At 38.8% G+C, this 17,501-nt stretch overlaps 16 non-coding genes across 16 annotated transcripts; all 16 read left to right on the forward strand.

Annotated features, from left to right (window-relative positions):
- The first annotated feature begins 3,724 nt into the window (after positions 1-3,724).
- TRNAT-CGU (transfer RNA threonine (anticodon CGU)) lies at positions 3,725-3,797 on the forward strand. The gene has a single exon. It is a non-coding gene; the product is annotated as a tRNA-Thr (tRNA).
- Positions 3,798-4,097: 300 nt separating this feature from the next.
- On the forward strand, positions 4,098-4,170 carry TRNAT-CGU (transfer RNA threonine (anticodon CGU)). Its single transcript has one exon. It is a non-coding gene; the product is annotated as a tRNA-Thr (tRNA).
- A 268-nt stretch (positions 4,171-4,438) lies between these two features.
- Positions 4,439-4,511, forward strand: TRNAT-UGU (transfer RNA threonine (anticodon UGU)). The gene has a single exon. It is a non-coding gene; the product is annotated as a tRNA-Thr (tRNA).
- Positions 4,512-4,812: 301 nt separating this feature from the next.
- On the forward strand, positions 4,813-4,885 carry TRNAT-UGU (transfer RNA threonine (anticodon UGU)). The gene has a single exon. It is a non-coding gene; the product is annotated as a tRNA-Thr (tRNA).
- Positions 4,886-6,252: 1,367 nt separating this feature from the next.
- Positions 6,253-6,325, forward strand: TRNAT-CGU (transfer RNA threonine (anticodon CGU)). Its single transcript has one exon. It is a non-coding gene; the product is annotated as a tRNA-Thr (tRNA).
- A 1,674-nt stretch (positions 6,326-7,999) lies between these two features.
- TRNAT-CGU (transfer RNA threonine (anticodon CGU)) lies at positions 8,000-8,072 on the forward strand. Its single transcript has one exon. It is a non-coding gene; the product is annotated as a tRNA-Thr (tRNA).
- A 358-nt stretch (positions 8,073-8,430) lies between these two features.
- Positions 8,431-8,503, forward strand: TRNAT-UGU (transfer RNA threonine (anticodon UGU)). The gene has a single exon. It is a non-coding gene; the product is annotated as a tRNA-Thr (tRNA).
- Positions 8,504-9,783: 1,280 nt separating this feature from the next.
- On the forward strand, positions 9,784-9,857 carry TRNAT-CGU (transfer RNA threonine (anticodon CGU)). The gene has a single exon. It is a non-coding gene; the product is annotated as a tRNA-Thr (tRNA).
- Positions 9,858-11,214: 1,357 nt separating this feature from the next.
- On the forward strand, positions 11,215-11,287 carry TRNAT-CGU (transfer RNA threonine (anticodon CGU)). The gene has a single exon. It is a non-coding gene; the product is annotated as a tRNA-Thr (tRNA).
- Positions 11,288-11,555: 268 nt separating this feature from the next.
- On the forward strand, positions 11,556-11,628 carry TRNAT-UGU (transfer RNA threonine (anticodon UGU)). Its single transcript has one exon. It is a non-coding gene; the product is annotated as a tRNA-Thr (tRNA).
- A 1,366-nt stretch (positions 11,629-12,994) lies between these two features.
- TRNAT-CGU (transfer RNA threonine (anticodon CGU)) lies at positions 12,995-13,067 on the forward strand. The gene has a single exon. It is a non-coding gene; the product is annotated as a tRNA-Thr (tRNA).
- Positions 13,068-13,335: 268 nt separating this feature from the next.
- TRNAT-UGU (transfer RNA threonine (anticodon UGU)) lies at positions 13,336-13,408 on the forward strand. Its single transcript has one exon. It is a non-coding gene; the product is annotated as a tRNA-Thr (tRNA).
- Positions 13,409-13,708: 300 nt separating this feature from the next.
- TRNAT-UGU (transfer RNA threonine (anticodon UGU)) lies at positions 13,709-13,781 on the forward strand. Its single transcript has one exon. It is a non-coding gene; the product is annotated as a tRNA-Thr (tRNA).
- Positions 13,782-14,695: 914 nt separating this feature from the next.
- TRNAT-CGU (transfer RNA threonine (anticodon CGU)) lies at positions 14,696-14,768 on the forward strand. The gene has a single exon. It is a non-coding gene; the product is annotated as a tRNA-Thr (tRNA).
- Positions 14,769-16,440: 1,672 nt separating this feature from the next.
- On the forward strand, positions 16,441-16,513 carry TRNAT-CGU (transfer RNA threonine (anticodon CGU)). The gene has a single exon. It is a non-coding gene; the product is annotated as a tRNA-Thr (tRNA).
- A 357-nt stretch (positions 16,514-16,870) lies between these two features.
- TRNAT-UGU (transfer RNA threonine (anticodon UGU)) lies at positions 16,871-16,943 on the forward strand. Its single transcript has one exon. It is a non-coding gene; the product is annotated as a tRNA-Thr (tRNA).
- Positions 16,944-17,501: the final 558 nt, after the last annotated feature.

Raw genomic sequence — 17,501 nt, forward strand, 5'->3', positions numbered from 1 at the left:
GTACCCCGCCGTGGGTACCTTGATACCATCCAGGCCCGCCGTGGCTGTACCCCACCGTGGGTATCTTGATTGGTTGTTACGTTGTCACCATATCTTTTTCTTTGTCTTATTTTGTCTGTTGCCATAGCTTCTGCCAGGCAGGGGTTCTCCCCTTTTCCCACTGCACTCGGTTTGGGGAATCAGTAGTCCTTCTCTGTCTCATATCAGAGATTCCCTTGTTCTCACATTTGTGTTTGCTACGGGGTAGCCTCTCCCTGTTCTTGGCCTGGTGCCGCTAGTCAGGGGTTCCCTTCCAGGTAGGCCCTGTAGTTAGATGGTCCTCTTGTGATACCCCCTGGCGATCGCTTACCCTTTGTCACATCATAACACCTGGCTGCATCGGGGTTAGAGCCGGCGTAAGTGGCTCTTTCAAACGCGGCGGCTACAGGCGAAGCCTAGCACTCTGCAGGGGTATTCCATCTGCCCAGGGGACTCAACAGAGTCAGTGTAGGTTTCGCTGTGGCCGTCCTAAACAGCGGTCCCAGCCACGGGCTTACGCCTGATCTCCAGCTCCCTGCCTCCTGCAGCACCACACCAACACCCTCACGACCCTGTCTCCGGACTCCAGTGGTGGGTAACACCCAGATCCATAACAGTCTGATGGGGTGGCAGGCAGATGTTTGCTGACAAGAGATGGAGTGTACGGATTTTAATATTTCTGCAAGGATGGCAGTGTATAGGGCTAATTAGAGTAATATTCAACCAGTTCTGTGTCTGGTACTCTAATAAAGAATATATCGCTCTGCTAAAGAGTCTGGCTTATTGCCCTTATATCAGAACTTGTTTGCGACCTTATTGTGTGCTCAGTTACACTAACACAGTTGCCGTGTTTATGCTAATCACAGGCAATATTACATCACTGACAAAACTGCAGCTATAATGATTCTAGCTCTTCTGATATGTCTGCTCTATATGGATATCAGAGAGACCTGGACACACGTAGATAAGTATGCAGTCGGAAGGAAATGGGGATATTGCTGGGTTAAATATATCCCCCAACAACAATTGTACCCCTATATGCTAGAGTCCCAATCGAGGGTACCACTAGTCTGAGCACACTAAAGGATGGAAGCCCTAATAAGGGCTATCAAGTCTGAACACTGCTAAACATCAATCAAAATGCATTATAAGAAAAATAATAAATCTATCAGCAAAACACTGCTGCCTGCACACCGCTAGCCGGCACGCTTCGCAGTTAAGCTTCCTCAGGGCCAACCTGCCTAAGGGATTGTGAGGGTTTAAATACCCAATGTTTAATTGTGTGGCCAATCACAGCACTCGCTACTTTGGCGCCAAAAACGCGCTACTGGAACAGAGGAACCAATCTGTATTGCGTATTGAGACACACCTCTGTTGGAACTGGGGCGTCTACCAATGTCAGGTAGTGTCATGAGCGTGTGACCAATGAGGATCGCGTATTACTGGGTGTGTGGCTGCATGGTGACGCTAATGCGTCATCGTCATATCTCCGCAGCGGATGTGTATCTCCGTTGCTGCGGTAACCGGCCGGGTAGGGGGAGGCACGATCGTGATGCAGAGACGTCGTGACGCTCGCGCGTCTCCGGCGTCTCTGCACTGATGTGTTGCATGTTGCGTTGCTATGGTAACACTAAACCCTGCTTACTGATCGCGTCGGATCGTTCCCATGTTGGCGTGGATACGTTGTCTGTATGTTTACATCTTACAAGCCAATGGGAGCATCCGTGGGTGTGTTTATCGAGAATCTGTCAAAGTGTCGCCCGGATTTCTAGGAGGGGGACATTGATTGTATGAAATGACCATATATTTGAGCACTGGATAACTTTTACTCCAGGGGTATATAGAGAATATGCACAGTGATTACATGATCAAAAACAATCAGGTTGAGGCTTCGTCACATTATATTATGAACTGGCAGCTATCATAATAGCTATCAAATATTAAGACAGATGCATTGTTTGCATGTCCCATGAAAAATCTGCCACTCCGTTAGAAAAAAGGAAGTGTGGTGCACCGTGCCATATTTGACAAGTCGATATCATGACAGTATATACAGTGGTCTTCTCAAGTCTAAAGTGAGAAGATCTATTTCAAGTTCAATGTGTGCATTTAGCATGGAGATTGCAAATGATTCAGAATCAGTCATTTGTAAACAGTGTCCATTGGGTCAAAGAGCTACAAATTAAAATCAAAAATTACATTTCAAATCTGAATTCTTTGACACCCCACAAATGCATGATTTTTTTTATAAAAGCACATGCCCATGTAAGGCTTCATAGCTCAGGGGTTAAAGCACTGGTCTTGTAAACCAGGGGTCGTGATTTCAACCTCACTGGGGCCTACCAGTTTTTTATTGTTACAGCTACTAAAACTTAATTTGCATGACCATATGTAAAGTAGTTTGCTCAAGTCGAAAGTAAAGAGATCTATTTCAGTTTGTTTACATACTTTGATAGTCAATTTGGAGCATCACTTAAGACATTCATTCTATTTTTCTGACTGTTTTCAATTGCATGTCTCATATCTTTATTGTTCAACCAATTCTATGCATGCCCCAAGCATTGCTATGCATCCAAACTCCTTGAGCTCATTGTTTACAACCTCTTCCTACCTATCTGTCCATTGTTTATCTGTCTCTTCTTAGGACTCTACCTCACCCCTCTTCCACTAATAGTATGTTTCCCGCAAGGTTCTTTTCTTTGTCCTCTCTTTTTCTTTTTGTATGCATCCTCTTTAGTTGAGCTCATTAGCTTTTTTGACTGACAATATCATCTTTTTGCTGCTGATACTCAAATCTACATTGTCTCCCCAGACTTTTACTCACTCGTATCTCCACCAGTTTATCAGCTATCTCTTCTTGGATGTCCCAGCGCTTTGTGAAACTAAACACGTCTAAGACTGACATGATTATCTTACCACCCTCCACACTGCATCATCTTCCACAACTGCATTATATATTGATGGAACTACAGACTCTTCTAGTTCCCAAGTGTGCTGTGTGATAGTAATACTTGACTGTTCCTTCTCCGTCAAACCACACATTCAGCACATTTGCCAAACCTGACATTTTTACCTCAAAAGTATTTCCAGGATCAGACCATTTCTCACCAAGGATGCTACTAAGACCCTTATCATCACTAGTCATCTAGTATCGGGACTTCCTTAATCTCCTCCTATGTGGAATCCCTGGTAAATATCTATCTCCACTCCACTGTAATCTCAATGCTGCAGCCAGGCTCATTTTTCTTTTCAAATGTACTCATCCACCTCCCCTTTCTTACATGGGTGTCACTGGCTCCCCTTCACTTTTAGAATCAAATATAAGCTTCTCACACTCATTTACAAATTCTCACTTTCTCCTCTCCCATTTACATCTATGACCTTATCTCCCTTTAAATTCCCACATTTTCTCATTACCACTCCTGCCAATTGCTTACTTTCTACCACTCATGCCTCCAAGATTTTTTACTGTTTTGTTTTTTGCAAATTTGTTTATGTGCTCTGTAATTGGACAATGCAGATCCCTTGTGGCACTAAATACAGAATAATAATATTTCTTAAACACTCTCATTGGAAATATATCATAGAGTTTCATTTGAAAAAAGTGTACATTGGCATGAATTGCCAAAAAATGTACAATTTGCAATTATTTATGTTCCTCCAGTACACAGACACCATATATGTCTAGAAATTAATGCACCTCCATGGCTCCATAGCTCAGGGGCTAGAGCACTGGTCTCGTAAACCAGGGGTCGTGAGTTCAAGTCTCACTGGGGCCTTCCAGTTCTTTATTGTTTCATTTACAAAAACTTAATTTGCATGACAGCATGTACAGTGATCTTAATTTGCATGACAGTATATATACAGTGGTCTTCTCAAGTCTAAAGTGAGAAGATCTATTTCAAGTTCAATGTGTGCATTTAGCATGGAGATTGCAAATGATTCAGAATCAGTCATTTGTAAACAGTGTCCATTGGGTCAAGGAGCTACAAATTAAAATCCAAAATTAAATTTCAAATTTGATTTCTTTGAAACCCCACAAATGCATGATTTTTTTTTAAACATACTTTCTAATGTAAGGCTTCATAGCTCAGGGGTTAGAGCACTGGTCTCGTAAACCAGGGGTTGTGAGTTCAAGTCTCACTGGGGCCTTCCACTTCTTTATTGTTACATCTACTAAAACTTAATTTGCATGACCCTATATACAGTAGTCTGCTCAAGTCTCAACTGAGGAGATCTACGTCAATTTCAATGTGTGCATTAAGCATGGAAATTGCAAATGATTTAGAATCGATCATTTGTAAACAGTGTCCATTGAGTCAAAGAGATACAAATTAAAATCAAATATTACATTTCAAATCTGAATTCTTTGACACCCCACAAATGCATGATTTTTATAGAAAAGCACATGCCCATGTAAGGCTTCATAGCTCAGGGGTTATAGCACTGGTCTTGTAAACCAGGGGTCGTCAGTTCAAATCTTACTGAGGCCTGCCAGTTCTTTATTGTTACATTTACAAAAACTTAATTTTTTTCATGACAGTATGTACAGTGATCTTAATTTGCATGACAGTATATACAGTGGTCTTCTCAAGTCTCAAGTGAGAAGATCTATTTCAAGTTCAATGTGTGAATTTAGCATGGAGATTGCAAATGATTCAGAATCAGTCATTTGTAAACAGTGTCCATTGGGTCAAGGAGCTACAAATTAAAATCCAAAATTAAATTTAAAATTTGATTTCTTTTAAACCCCACAAATGCATGATTTTTTTTTAAACGTTCGTTCTCGTGTAAGGCTTCATAGCTCAGGGGTTAGAGCACTGGTCTTGTAAACCAGGGGTCGTGAGTTCAAATCTCATTGGGGTCTACCAGTTCTTTATTGTTACAGCTACTAAAACTTAATTTGCATGACCATATGTAAAGTAGTTTGCTCAAGTCGAAAGTAAAGAGATCCATTTCAATTTGTTCACATACTTTGATAGTCAATTTGGAGCATAATTTAAGACATTCATTCTATATTTCTGACTGTTTTCAATTGCATGTCTCATATCTTTATTGTTCAACCAATTCTATGCATGCCCCAAGCATAGCTATGCATCCAAACTCCTTGAGCTCATTGTTTACAACCTCATCCTACCTATCTGTCAATTGTTTATCTGTCTCCTCTCAGGACTCTACCTCACCCCTCTTCCACTAATAGTATGTTTCCCGCAAGGTTCTTTTCTTTGTCCTCTCCTTTTCTTTTTGTATGCATCCTCTTTAGTTGAGCTCATTAGCTTTTTTGACTGACAATATCATCTTTTTGCTGCTGATACTCAAATCTACCTTGTCTCCCCAGACTTTTACTCACTCGTATCTCCACCAGTCTATCAGCTATCTCTTCTTGGATGTCCCAGCGCTTTGTGAAACTAAACACGTCTAAGACTGACATGATTATCTTACCACCCTCCACACTGCGTCATCTTCCACAACTGCATTATATATTGATGGCACTACAGACTCTTCTAGTTCCCAAGTGTGCTGTGTGATAGTAATACTTGACTATTCCTTCTCCGTCAAACCACACATTCAGCACATTTGCCAAACCTGTCATTTTTATCTCAAAAATATTTCCAGGATCAGACCATTTCTCACCCAGGATGCTACTAAGACCCTTATCATCACTAGTCATCTAGTGTCTGGACTTCCTTAATCTCCTCCTATGTGGAATCCCTGGTAAATATCTATCCCCACTCCAATGTAATTTCAATGCTGCAGCCAGGCTCATTTTTCTATTTAAATGTACTGCATCCACCTCCCCTTTCTTACATGGGTGTCACTGGCTCCCCTTCAATTTCAGAATCCAATTCAAGCTTCTCACACTTATTTACAAAGCTCTCACTTTCTCCTCTCCCATATACATCTATGACCTTATCTCCCTTTAAATTTCCACATTTTCTTATTACCACTCCTGCCAATTGCTTACTTTCTACCACTCATGCCTCCAAGACTCTTTACTGTTTTGTTTTTTGCAAATTTGTTTATGTGCTCTGTAATAGGACAACGCAGATCCCTTGTGGCACTAAATACAGAATAATAATATTTCTTAAACACTATCATTGGAAATATATCATAGAGTTTCATTTGAAAAAAGTGTACATTGGCATGAATTGCCAAAAAATGTACAATTTGCAATTGATTATGTTCCACCAGGACACAGACACCATATATGTCTAGAAACTAATGCACCTCCATGGCTCCATAGCTCAGGTGTTAGAGCACTGGTCTCGTAAACCAGGGGTCATGAGTTCAAGTTTCACTGGGGCCTTCCAGTTCTTTATTGTTACATCTACTAAAACTTAATTTGCATGACCCTATATACAGTAGTCTGCTCAAGTCTCAACTGAGGAGATCTACGTCAATTTCAATGTGTGCATTAAGCATGGAAATTGCAAATGATTCAGAATCGGTCATTTGTAAACAGTGTCCATTGGGTCAAAGAGCTACAAATTAAAATCAAAAATTACATTTCAAATTTGATTTCTTTGAAACCCCACAAATGCATGATTTTTTTTTGAACATACATTCTCATGTAAGGCTTAATAGCTCAGGGGTTAGAGTGAGTTCAAATCTCACTGGGGCCTACCCGTTCTTTATTGTTACAGCTACTAAAAATTAATTTGCATGACCATATGTAAAGTAGTTTCATCAAGTCGAAAGTAAAGAGATCTATTTCAATTTGTTCACATACTTTGATAGTCAATTTGGAGCATCACTTAAGACGTTCATTCTATTTTTCTGACTGTTTTCAATTGCATGTCTCATATCTTTATTGTTCAACCAATTCTATGCATGCCCCAAGCATAGCTATGCATCCAAACTCCTTGAGCTCATTGTTTACAACCTCATCCTACCTATCTCTCCATTGTTTATCTGTCTCCTCTACCTCACCCCTCTTCCACTAATAGTATGTTTCCCGCAAGGTTCTTTTCTTTGTCCTCTCCTTTTCTTTTTGTATGCATCCTCTTTAGTTGAGCTCATTAGCTTTTTTGACTGACAATATCATCTTTTTGCTACTGATACTCAAATCTACCTTGTCTCCCCAGACTTTTACTCACTCGTATCTCCACCAGTCTATCAGCTATCTCTTCTTGGATGTCCCAGCGCTTTGTGAAACTAAACACGTCTAAGACTGACATGATTATCTTACCACCCTCCACACTGCGTCATCTTCCACAACTGCATTATATATTGATGGCACTACATACTCTTCTAGTTCCCAAGTGTGCTGTGTGATAGTAATACTTGACTATTCCTTCTCCGTCAAACCACACATTCAGCACATTTGCCAAACCTGACATTTTTATCTCAAAAGTATTTCCAGGATCAGACCATTTCTCACCCAGGATGCTACTAAGACCCTTATCATCACTAGTCATCTAGTGTCTGGACTTCCTTAATATCCTCCTATGTGGAATCCCTGGTAAATATCTATCCCCACTCCAATGTAATTTCAATGCTGCAGCCAGGCTCATTTTTCTATTTAAATGTACTGCATCCACCTCCCCTTTCTTACATGGGTGTCACTGGCTCCCCTTCACTTTCAGAATCCAATTCAAGCTTCTCACACTCATTTACAAAGCCCTCACTTTCTCCTCTCCCATTTACATCTATGACCTTATCTCCCTTTAAATTCCCACATTTTCTCATTACCACTCCTGCCAATTGCTTACTTTCTACCACTCATGCCTCCAAGACTCTTTACTGTTTTGTTTTTTTGCAAATTTGTTTATGTGCTCTGTAATTGGACAACGCAGATCCCTTGTGGCACTAAATACAGAATAATAATATTTCTTAAACACTATCATTGGAAATATATCATAGAGTTTCATTTGAAAAAGTGTACATTGGCATGAATTGCCAAAAAATGTACAATTTGCAATTGATTATGTTCCACCAGTACACAGACACCATATATGTCTAGAAATTATTGCACCTCCATGGCTCCATAGCTCAGGGGTTAGAGCACTGGTCTCGTAAACCAGGGGTTGTGAGTTCAAGTCTCACTGGGGCCTTCTAGTTGTTTATTGTTACATTTACTAAAACTTAATTTCGCATGACCCTATATACAGTAGTTTGCTTAAGTCGAAAGTAAAGAGATCTATTCCAGTTGTTTATTGTTACATCTACTAAAACTTAATTTGCATGACCCTATTTACAGTAGTCTGCTCAAGTCTCAACTGAGGAGATCTACGTCAATTTCAATGTGTGCATTAAGCATGGAAATTGCAAATGATTTAGAATCGGTCATTTGTAAACAGTGTCCATTGGGTCAAAGAGCTACAAATTAAAATCAAAAATTACATTTCAAATCTGAATTCTTTGACACCCCACAAATGCATGATTTTTATTGAAAAGCGCATGCCCATGTAAGGCTTCATAGCTCAGGGGTTAGAGCACTGGTCTTGTAAACCAGGGGTCGTGAGTTTAAATCTCACTGAGGCCTGCCTGTTCTTTATTGTTACATTTACAAAAACTTTTTCATGACAGTATGTACAGTGATCTTAATTTGCATGACAGTATATACAGTGGTCTTCTCAAGTCTCAAGTGAGAAGATCTATTTCAAGTTCAATGTGTGCATTTAGCATGGAGATTGCAAATGATTCAGAATCAGTCATTTGTAAACAGTGTCCATTGGGTCAAGGAGCTACAAATTAAAATCCAAAATTACATTTCAAATTTGATTTCTTTGAAACCCCACAAATGCATGATTTTTTTTAAACACACATTCTAATGTAAGGCTTCATAGCTCAGGGGTTAGAGCACTAGTTGTGGAAACCATGGGTTGTGAGTTCAAATCTCACTGGGGTCTACCAGTTCTTTATTGTTACAGCTACTAAAACTTTATTTGCATGACCATATGTAAAGTAGTTTGCTCAAGTCGAAAGTAAAGAGATCTATTTCAATTTGTTCACATACTTTGATAGTCAATTTGGAGCATCACTTAAGACGTTCATTCTATTTTTCTGACTGTTTTCAATTGCATGTCTCATATCTTTATTGTTCAACCAATTCTATGCATGCCCCAAGCATAGCTATGCATCCAAACTCCTTGAGCTCATTGTTTACAACCTCTTCCTACCTATCTGTTCATTGTTTATCTGTCTCCTCTCAGGACTCTACCTCACCCCTCTTCCACTAATAGTATGTTTCCCGCAAGGTTCTTTTCTTTGTCTTCTCCTTTGCTTTTTGTATGCATCCTCTTTAGTTGAGCTCATTAGCTTTTTTGACTGACAATATCATCTTTTTGCTGCTGATACTCAAATCTATATATCATAGAGTTTCATTTGAAAAAAGTGTACATTGGCATGAATTGCCAAAAAATGTACAATTTGCAATTGATTATGTTCCACCAGTACACAGACACCATATATGTCTAGCACTGGTCTCGTAAACCAGGGGTCGTGAGTTCAAGTCTCACTGGGGCCTGCCAGTTCTTTATTGTTACATTTACAAAAACTTAATTGGCATGACAGTATGTACAGTGATCTTAATTTGCATGACAGTATATACAGTGGTCTTCTCAAGTCTCAAGTGAGGAGATCTATTTCAAGTTCAATGTGTGCATTTAGCATGGAGATTGCAAATGATTCAGAATCAGTCATTTGTAAACAGTGTTTATTGGGTCAAGGAGCTACAAATTAAAATCCAAAATTAAATTTCAAATTTGATTTCTTTGAAACCCCACAAATGCATGATTTTTTTTAAACATACATACTCATGTAAGGCTTCATAGCTCAGGGGTTAGAGCACTGGTCTCGTAAACCAGGGGTCATGAGTTCAAATCTCACTGAGTTTTTTATTGTTACAGCTACTAAAACTTAATTTGCATGACCATATGTAAAGTAGTTTGCTCAAGTCGAAAGTAAAGAGATCTATTTCAATTTGTTCACATACTTTGATAGTCAATTTGGAGCATCACTCAAGACGTTCTTTCTATTTTTCTGACTGTTTTCAATTGCATGTCTCATATCCTTATTGTTCAACCAATTCTATGCATGCCCCAAGCATAGCTATGCATCCAAACTCCTTGAGCTCATTGTTTACAACCTCTTCCTACCTATCTGTTCATTGTTTATCTGTCTCCTCTCAGGACTCTACCTCACCCCTCTTCCACTAATAGTATGTTTCCCACAAGGTTTTTTCTTTGTCCTCTCCTTTTCTTTTTGTATGCATCCTCTTTAGTTGAGCTCATTAGCTTTTTTGACTGACAATATCATCTTTTTGCTGCTGATACTCAAATCTACATTGTCTCCCCAGACTTTTACTCACTCGTATCTCCACCAGTCTATCAGCTATCTCTTCTTGGATGTCCCAGCGCTTTGTGAAACCAAACACGTCTAAGACTGACCTGATTATCTTACCACCCTCCACACTGCGTCATCTTCCACAACTGCATTATACATTGATGGCACTACAGACTCTTCTAGTTCCCAAGTGTGCTGTGTGATAGCAATACTTGACTATTCCTTCTCCGTCAAACCACACATTCAGCACATTTGCCAAACCTAACATTTTTATCTCAAAAGTATTTCCAGGATCAGACCATTTCTCACCCAGGATGCTACTAAGACCCTTATCATCACTAGTCATCTAGTGTCTGGACTTCCTTAATCTCCTCCTATGTGGAATCCCTGGTTAATATCTATCCCCACTCCAATGTAATCTCAATGCTGCAGCCAGGCTTATTTTTCTATTTAAATGTACTACATCCACCTCCCCTTTCTTACATGGGTGTCACTGGCTCCCCTTCACTTTCAGAATCCAATTCAAGCTTCTCACACTCATTTACAAAGCCCTCACTTTCTCCTCTTCCATTTACATTTATGACCTTATCTCCCTTTAAATTCCCACATTTTCTCATTACCACTCCTGCCAATTGCTTACTTTCTACCACTCATGCCTCCAAGACTCTTTACTGTTTTGTTTTTTGCAAATTTGTTTATGTGCTCTGTAATTGGACAACGCAGATCCCTTGTGGCACTAAATACAGAATAATAATATTTCTTAAACACTATCATTGGAAATATATCATAGAGTTTCATTTGAAAAAAGTGTACATTGGCATGAATTGCCAAAAAATGTACAATTTGCAATTGATTATGTTCCATCAGTACACAGACACCATATATGTCTAGAAATTAACGCACCTCCAGGGCTCCATAGCTCAGGGGTTAGAGCACTGGTCTCGTAAACCAGGGGTCGTGAGTTCAAGTCTCACTGGGGCCTTCCGGTTCTTTATTGTTACATCTACTAAAACTTAATTTGCATGAACCTATATACAGTAGTCTGCTGAAGTCTCAACTGAGGAGATCTACGTCAATTTCAATGTGTGCATTAAGCATGGAAATTGCAAATGATTCAGAATCGGTCATTTGTAAACAGTGTCCATTGGGTCAAAGAGCTACAAATTATAATCAAAAATTACATTTCAAATCTGAATTCTTTGACACCCCACAAATGCATGATTTTTATTGAAAAGCACATGCCCATGTAAGGCTTCATAGCTCAGGGGTTAGAGCACTGGTCTTGTAAACCAGGGGTCGTGAGTTCAAATCTCACTGGGGTCTATCAGTTCTTTATTGTTACAGCTACTAAAACTTTATTTGCATGACCATATGTAAAGTAGTTTGCTCAAGTCGAAAGTAAAGAGATCTATTTCAATTTGTTCACATACTTTGATAGTCAATTTGGAGCATCACTTAAGACGTTCATTCTATTTTTCTGACTGTTTTCAATTGCATGTCTCATATCTTTATTGTTCAACCAATTCTATGCATGCCCCAAGCATAGCTATGCATCCAAACTCCTTGAGCTCATTGTTTACAACCTCTTCCTACCTATCTGTTCATTGTTTATCTGTCTCCGCTCAGGACTCTACCTCACCCCTCTTCCACTAATAGTATGTTTCCCACAAGGTTCTTTTCTTTGTCCTCTCCTTTTCTTTTTGTATGCATCCTCTTTAGTTGAGCTCATTAGCTTTTTTGACTGACAATATCATCTTTTTGCTGCTGATACTCAAATCTACATTGTCTCCCCAGATTTTACTCACTCGTATCTCCACCAGTCTATCAGCTATCTCTTCTTGGATGTCCCAGCGCTTTGTGAAACCAAACACGTCTAAGACTGACATGATTATCTTACCACCCTCCACACTGCGTCATCTTCCACAACTGCATTATATATTGATGGCACTACAGACTCTTCTAGTTCCCAAGTGTGCTGTGTGATAGCAATACTTGACTATTCCTTCTCCGTCAAACCACACATTCAGCACATTTGCCAAACCTAACATTTTTATCTCAAAAGTATTTCCAGGATCAGACCATTTCTCACCCAGGATGCTACTAAGACCCTTATCATCACTAGTCATCTAGTGTCTGGACTTCCTTAATCTCCTCCTATGTGGAATCCCTGGTTAATATCTATCCCCACTCCAATGTAATCTCAATGCTGCAGCCAGGCTTATTTTTCTATTTAAATGTACTACATCCACCTCCCCTTTCTTACATGGGTGTCACTGGCTCCCCTTCACTTTCAGAATCCAATTCAAGCTTCTCACACTCATTTACAAAGCCCTCACTTTCTCCTCTTCCATTTACATTTATGACCTTATCTCCCTTTAAATTCCCACATTTTCTCATTACCACTCCTGCCAATTGCTTACTTTCTACCACTCATGCCTCCAAGACTCTTTACTGTTTTGTTTTTTGCAAATTTGTTTATGTGCTCTGTAATTGGACAACGCAGATCCCTTGTGGCACTAAATACAGAATAATAATATTTCTTAAACACTATCATTGGAAATATATCATAGAGTTTCATTTGAAAAAAGTGTACATTGGCATGAATTGCCAAAAAATGTACAATTTGCAATTGATTATGTTCCATCAGTACACAGACACCATATATGTCTAGAAATTAACGCACCTCCAGGGCTCCATAGCTCAGGGGTTAGAGCACTGGTCTCGTAAACCAGGGGTCGTGAGTTCAAGTCTCACTGGGGCCTTCCAGTTCTTTATTGTTACATCTACTAAAACTTAATTTGCATGAACCTATATACAGTAGTCTGCTGAAGTCTCAACTGAGGAGATCTACGTCAATTTCAATGTGTGCATTAAGCATGGAAATTGCAAATGATTCAGAATCGGTCATTTGTAAACAGTGTCCATTGGGTCAAAGAGCTACAAATTATAATCAAAAATTACATTTCAAATCTGAATTCTTTGACACCCCACAAATGCATGATTTTTATTGAAAAGCACATGCCCATGTAAGGCTTCATAGCTCAGGGGTTAGAGCACTGGTCTTGTAAACCAGGGGTCGTGAGTTCAAATCTCGCTGAGGCCTGCCCGTTCTTTATTGTTACATTTACAAAAACTTAATTTTTTTCATGACAGTATGTACAGTGATCTTAATTTGCATGACAGTATATACAGTGGTCTTCTCAAGTCTCAAATGAGAAGATCTATTTCAAGTTCAATGTGTGCATTTAGCATGGAGATTGCAAATGATTCAGAATCAGTCATTTGTAAACAGTGTCCATTGGGTCAAGGAGCTACAAATTAAAATCCAAAATTAAATTTCAAATTTGATTTCTTTGAAACCCCACAAATGCATGATTTTTTTTAAACATACATTCTCATGTAAGGATTCATAGCTCAGGGGTTAGAACACTGGTCTTGTAAACCAGGGGTTGTGAGTTCAAATCTCACTGGGGTCTACCAGTTCTTTATTGTTACAGCTACTAAAACTTAATTTGCATGACCATATGTGAAGTAGTTTGCTCTAGTCGAAAGTAAAGAGATCTATTTCAATTTGTTCACATACTTTGATAGTCACTTTGGAGCATCACTTAAGACGTTCATTCTATTTTTCTGACTGTTTTTAATTGCATGTCTCATATCTTTATTGTTCAACCAATTCTATGCATGCCCCAAGCATAGCTATGCATCCAAACTCCTTGAGCTCATTGTTTACAACCTCTTCCTACCTATCTGTTCATTGTTTATCTGTCTCCTCTCAGGACTCTACCTCACCCTTCTTCCACTAATAGTATGTTTCCCGCAAGGTTCTTTTCTTTGTCCTCTCCTTTGCTTTTTGTATGCATCCTCTTTAGTAGAGCTCATTAGCTTTTTTGACTGACAATATCATCTTTTTGCTGCTGATACTGAAATCTATATATCATAGAGTTTCATTTGAAAAAAGTGTACATTGGCATGAATTGCCAAAAAATGTACAATTTGCAATTGATTATGTTCCACCAGTTAACAGACACCATATATATCTAGCACTGGTCTCGTAAACCAGGGGTCGTGAGTTCAAGTCTCACTGGGGCCTGCCAGTTCTTTATTGTTACATTTACAAAAACTTAATTGGTATGACAATATGTACAGTGATCTTAATTTGCATGACAGTATATACGGTGGTCTTCTCAAGTCTCAAGTGAGAAGATCTATTTCAAGTTCAATGTATGCATTTAGCATGGAGATTGCAAATGATTCAGAATCAGTCATTTGTAAACAGTGTCCATTGGGTCAAGGAGCTACAAATTTAAATCCAAAATTAAATTTCAAATTTGATTTCTTTGAAACCCCACAAATGCATGATTTTTTTTAAACACACATTCTAATGTAAGGCTTCATAGCTCAGGGGTTAGAGCACTGGTCTCGTAAACCAGGGGTCGTGAGTTCAAGTCTCACTGGGGCCTTCCAGTTCTTTATTGTTACATCTACTAAAACTTAATTTGCATAACCCTATATACAGTAGTCTGCTCAAGTCTCAACTGAGGAGATCTACGTCAATTTCAATGTGTGCATTAAGCATGGAAATTGCAAATGATTCAGAATCGGTCATTTGTAAACAGTGTCCATTGGGTCAAAGAGCTACAAATTAAAATCAAAAATTACATTTCAAATTTGATTTCTTTGAAACCCCACAAATGCATGATTTTTTTTGAACATACATTCTCATGTAAGGCTTAATAGCTCAGGGGTTAGAGTGAGTTCAAATCTCACTGGGGCCTACCCGTTCTTTATTGTTACAGCTACTAAAAATTAATTTGCATGACCATATGTAAAGTAGTTTCATCAAGTCGAAAGTAAAGAGATCTATTTCAATTTGTTCACATACTTTGATAGTCAATTTGGAGCATCACTTAAGACGTTCATTCTATTTTTCTGACTGTTTTCAATTGCATGTCTCATATCTTTATTGTTCAACCAATTCTATGCATGCCCCAAGCATAGCTATGCATCCAAACTCCTTGAGCTCATTGTTTACAACCTCATCCTACCTATCTCTCCATTGTTTATCTGTCTCCTCTACCTCACCCCTCTTCCACTAATAGTATGTTTCCCGCAAGGTTCTTTTCTTTGTCCTCTCCTTTTCTTTTTGTATGCATCCTCTTTAGTTGAGCTCATTAGCTTTTTTGACTGACAATATCATCTTTTTGCTACTGATACTCAAATCTACCTTGTCTCCCCAGACTTTTACTCACTCGTATCTCCACCAGTCTATCAGCTATCTCTTCTTGGATGTCCCAGCGCTTTGTGAAACTAAACACGTCTAAGACTGACATGATTATCTTACCACCCTCCACACTGCGTCATCTTCCACAACTGCATTATATATTGATGGCACTACAGACTCTTCTAGTTCCCAAGTGTGCTGTGTGATAGTAATACTTGACTATTCCTTCTCCGTCAAACCACACATTCAGCACATTTGCCAAACCTGACATTTTTATCTCAAAAGTATTTCCAGGATCAGACCATTTCTCACCCAGGATGCTACTAAGACCCTTATCATCACTAGTCATCTAGTGTCTGGACTTCCTTAATATCCTCCTATGTGGAATCCCTGGTAAATATCTATCCCCACTCCAATGTAATTTCAATGCTGCAGCCAGGCTCATTTTTCTATTTAAATGTACTGCATCCACCTCCCCTTTCTTACATGGGTGTCACTGGCTCCCCTTCACTTTCAGAATCCAATTCAAGCTTCTCACACTCATTTACAAAGCCCTCACTTTCTCCTCTCCCATTTACATCTATGACCTTATCTCCCTTTAAATTCCCACATTTTCTCATTACCACTCCTGCCAATTGCTTACTTTCTACCACTCATGCCTCCAAGACTCTTTACTGTTTTGTTTTTTGCAAATTTGTTTATGTGCTCTGTAATTGGACAACGCAGATCCCTTGTGGCACTAAATACAGAATAATAATATTTCTTAAACACTATCATTGGAAATTTATCATAGAGTTTCATTTGAAAAAGTGTACATTGGCATGAATTGCCAAAAAATGTACAATTTGCAATTGATTATGTTCCACCAGTACACAGACACCATATATGTCTAGAAATTATTGCACCTCCATGGCTCCATAGCTCAGGGGTTAGAGCACTGGTCTCGTAAACCAGGGGTCGTGAGTTCAAGTCTCACTGGGGCCTTCCAGTTGTTTATTGTTACATCTACTAAAACTTAATTTGCATGACCCTATATACAGTAGTTTGCTTAAGTCGAAAGTAAAGAGATCTATTCCAGTTGTATATTGTTACATCTACTAAAACTTAATTTGCATGACCCTATATACAGTAGTCTGCTCAAGTCTCAACTGAGGAGATCTACGTCAATTTCAATGTGTGCATTAAGCATGGAAATTGCAAATGATTTAGAATCGGTCATTTGTAAACAGTGTCCATTGGGTCAAAGAGCTACAAATTAAAATCAAAAATTACATTTCAAATCTGAATTCTTTGACACCCCACAAATGCATGATTTTTATTGAAAAGCGCATGCCCATGTAAGGCTTCATAGCTCAGGGGTTAGAGCACTGGTCTTGTAAACCAGGGGTCGTGAGTTCAAATCTCACTGAGGCCTGCCCGTTCTTTATTGTTACATTTACAAAAACTTAATTTATTTCATGACAGTATGTACAGTGATCTTAATTTGCATGACAGTATATACAGTGGTCTTCTCAAGTCTCAAGTGAGAAGATCTATTTCAAGTTCAATGTGTGCATTTAGCATGGAGATTGCAAATGATTCAGAATCAGTCATTTGTAAACAGTGTCCATTGGGTCAAGGAGCTACAAATTAAAATCCAAAATTAAATTTCAAATTTGATTTCTTTGAAACCCCACAAATGCATGATTTTTTTTAAACACACATTCTAATGTAAGGCTTCATAGCTCAGGGGTTAGAGCACTAGTTGTGGAAACCATGGGTTGTGAGTTCAAATCTCACTGGGGTCTACCAGTTCTTTATTGTTACAGCTACTAAAACTTTATTTGCATGACCATATGTAAAGTAGTTTGCTCAAGTCGAAAGTAAAGAGATCTATTTCAATTTGTTCACATACTTTGATAGTCAATTTGGAGCATCACTTAAGACGTTCATTCTATTTTTCTGACTGTTTTCAATTGCATGTCTCATATCT

The sequence above is a fragment of the Crinia signifera genome, chromosome 11 (genome assembly GCF_055691185.1).
Source record: "Crinia signifera chromosome 11, ASM5569118v1, whole genome shotgun sequence".
Lineage (NCBI taxonomy): Eukaryota > Metazoa > Chordata > Amphibia > Anura > Myobatrachidae > Crinia > Crinia signifera.